Raw genomic sequence first — 4190 nt, forward strand, 5'->3', positions numbered from 1 at the left:
ACACAATTTCTACGTGTTATCCATATGTTTATCTCACACTTTCAAGGTTGTTGATAATTAATTAGTTAGACCAACCCATTGGATAATATCTCTAAAGAAGTGTCCAACCAGACTCTTATTTGTTAATTTAGTCTGTTATGTTGATGCACTTGTTTGATGAGAATTAATCATATATGTCTACTCTGAGTGATACTGATCGAGTAGCGAGTTGACGAATTGACTCATAGGACGAATATTATCTACATCACTCTTTGCAATTTTCTTCCCCTTGTACGTCTTTTGACTTTTGGGGTACTTATCAATAATTAAAATTTTCAATTTCCCCTTTCACCCCTAGCAGTGCACATTGCTTTTCAATTAAAGAATAATTTTTCCAATATGCTTTTGAACTTGCAGTCAGTTAGAATTATATTCATAAACATAAAGGTCCATTAATTTATAAATTATGTGAAAAATTAATAATGTCTGTGGCCATAAGTGAACTATTAGCTTCACTGTAGTAAATATTGAGATACAACTATTTGTTAGATCCAACATCGATTTGGAGTTACAAACGTTTAGTTTGACAGAAATATGTTTCCAACACTTTTGTCTTTAGTATTGGAGCCATTCGACAAACATATCTTAGCGATATTAGTTAAATAGGTTGAACGAAGATTTGAACTTGAATCAAACTTGAAGTTGGCAACAAGATTTCCTTGTAAAATTCACCGTCCAAAATTTTCTAAGTTCAGGATTTCATGCCATCTATTGATTTATTATTTCATATTCAGTACATAAGTTGATAATTATTGATGTTACTTTTGTTATTCAATGGTGAAAATGCGACAAGTCCCATTCATTCTTCTCTTTGAAAGTCTGTATGAATGAACGAAAGATACCTAACAAGTGACAACACTCTAATTATGAAGGATATTTTCTCTATTGTCTTAATTATGAAAAAATTGACCAGCTTACAACTCTCTAATTATAAAGGAGATTTTGTCTATTGTCTTTATTAAGAAAAATAATTGGCTTTTTCCCATCCTACTTTTTGCTCCAAAAGTTTATATTAAAAGAAAATTCTAGAGGTTACGGTTATTACTAATGATGGAATGTTCTTAAACGTGCGTTGGTACTCTTAAATTAGATGGAATATAGAATGAAAGACTAACAAATTTGATATTGGTCACATATACTATTTTCAAAGCCTATATTAAAGTTCCTAATTACATACTAATTTACATGAAAATTATTTAACCCTAATGAGTTGGTTAAAAAATGAAAGAAGAGATAAATTCCCTTTGAGCCCTCAAAAGAAAATAGAAAACCATTTAATTATTGAACTTTCTCAAGCCTATATCAATGAATACAGAATACCTCCTTACTTTTAATTGAAAAGCATTAAAGATAAGACCTTTGCTTTTTTATAATCTAACAATTTGTGCCAAACAGTCCACTAAGGATGCCATTTTCTTGGACACGATAACGTGTGACCTTAAAGAACAATCTTTATAGGTGGGATACCTACGTTGTTATATTATTGTCTAGACCTTCCAAATTAGAAGGTGCACTTTGTGTACGTAAAAGTAGTATTGGGGAAAAAGTTAAAATAAAATGGAGTGACAGAAAAAATAAAAATAAAAAATCCCAAACATCTTGCTCTTACCGGCTTGTCGATGAAAATGGACTTACTACAGGAGATATTCGTGTTACTTCATTTTCACTAGTTTGTACAAGCTCATGCTTCTACGATCTCAATATGTATTTTCTTGAATGATGAATTATTGGAAGAAAAAAAGAAGAAGAAGAAGATTGAGCAGGATTAAAGAAACTAGATTCATGTTTGATATATTCGACCTACAATATGATTCTTTAATCCGAATGTGCTTAACAAAGTGGAAGTTGATAAATCAAGAAAGAAAACATTTTGAAATAATGTAAGTTACACTACAAATTACATGACTCAATCGAGACAAAATGAATATCTAAAAAGATTATCTATAAGTTGTGTACGTAAAAATAAAAAAAAATAAAATTTTTTTTTTATTTTAAATGTGCTCACTCTGCATGGTGTCAAAATTATATTTATTTTGGATTAAAAAAGAACTTATTCATTTTATATACATACCTATTAGATTCATTTTCCAAGGAAAAAACTAGATCTCCCGAAATCAAAACACACACGAACAGTTTTTCTACGAAGATGTGATTGATATGCAATGGATGCAATACGATTAGAAGACACATAGTTATAGCCTCGCTCTGTAGGAAATTTTTGGGAGGCAGGTTAGAAATTAAAATATTTTCATTTTCATCCCGTTTCTCTATTTTCTTACTAAATTTTTTATTTTATCACTACAATTTTAAATTTAAAAATAAAAAAGATTAGTAAAGAAAAAAAATAAAAAATAAAATAAGAATAGCGACGTAACGTTTTATCATTTCTAACTCAACTCTACTGCTGACAATGATGTAAATTGACTATCAACCTACTTCAACCTCAAAAACCCAGACCGGCCTATCAATTCCCATGTGTTCTCTTTACAAAATCAACAAATTTTCCAAATATTGGGGTGGAGAGTTCAAGATTTTCTGTTTTCTCCACTAAGGAATGCCAATATTCTCAGCATCTCAATTTCAGTATGCCAATTTTGGAGTGTGGCCCCTCAAATTTGGAGCAGAGGTCAAATTCTAAGGTCCACACAAAAAGTAACTCTCATCAAATTCAGTTCAGCAATGAAAGAGGACACATATATAACATTAGTGCAAGATCATATTTTTAAATTTTGAATAAGATCACATTAATATTGTCAAAACTCATTTCTGCCTTGTTTACTATAGAAAAAAAGGAAAAATAAAATGGAATAAGATCACAAACAGAAGATGGTACACTTTCACCATTTCTACAATATGCATTGTGTAATCCAGAATGGAAAAAAATTAAAGAGAAATGTATGAACAAAGAAAAAATGTTTGCGAGAATTCTTGAAAAGCATAAACAATAGGATCGACTTTGGGGATGACAACTAGGAGTTCTCTCGAGTACTACTCAAATTACAATCTTATCATTGCTATTCTTTGATGTGCAAGTGCAAAATCCTCGCTCTAAACTAACCTCATATACAACTTTGTTCTTTGTATTTTTTAAGAATAGAGAGAAAGTTTAGATTACTGTAAATTACTATACTTATATTCATGCTAAAATCGGTTGTACGTGGAAGGGGATTTGTTAAACTCTAATAGAAGCATGGGAACGAAGAAGAAGAAGAAGAAGAAGAAGGTGAAGAAGAGAGGGTTTACTTGCAATTGGTAATGACAATTGAATGGGTCGGGATTTATGTTAGCTATAATCTGAAGAAGAATGGAAAAGGCCAGTCTTCACGAAAAGTGATGAAGTTTTAACTCCTGCATTTTGATGAAGATTGATGTTGAATTATTAATACATTATACCAACTCCTCCTTAATGGTATCTGTATATAAGCCATACTGATTGGAGTCATCATTTACACCAAGAGCTAGCACATATTGATTAAATTAATACCTTCAATCTTTCTAAACACCCTTTTAAACAAAGCATAGATCAAACAAATGTGCAGCTTGAAGAATTCAAAGCCCAAGAATAACTTCTTTAAAACTGGATTCTTTAGTAAAATAAGACACATTATCAAACTCCATTTATAAACTCCCCTTTTCAATTATAAAAGCAAAAATAACAAACAACAATAAAAAATATCGAGTGAAATATATTAAATCTAGAAAGTTAGGGTTTGAACAAGAATTTCAACAACTACAAAAATTTTGAAAAAAATATATCCAAAATTTTTTGTGGCTCACTTGATCCCATATGACGACATGTATGTCTGCCCTTGATCATAGTAATCACTAGCTTAATTTGAATTGAAAATTATTTATGAAACAAGTGAGACTCATAATATAAGAAATAAATTTAATAAACATTTGTGGGTTCAAAGAACATTTAAACATTCAATTATTTTGTTTTATTATGTAAGACACGGATCAGTTCACACCAACCTGTTGGACTCTATAAAATGTGTGATTGATGAATGTTAATCAATTCAAATTCTAGTAATTTGTCTAGTTAGTTCAATATAGTATCAAATGATGTGTAAGTTGTAAGTTGAAATTTATTTATGAGAAAAATCATGTGTTAGACTTGTACTATAAATAAATTTGACATCCATGGAAAG

The sequence above is a fragment of the Olea europaea genome, unplaced genomic scaffold, assembly GCF_002742605.1.
Source record: "Olea europaea var. sylvestris unplaced genomic scaffold, O_europaea_v1 scaffold1076, whole genome shotgun sequence".
Classification (NCBI taxonomy): Eukaryota; Viridiplantae; Streptophyta; class Magnoliopsida; order Lamiales; family Oleaceae; genus Olea; species Olea europaea.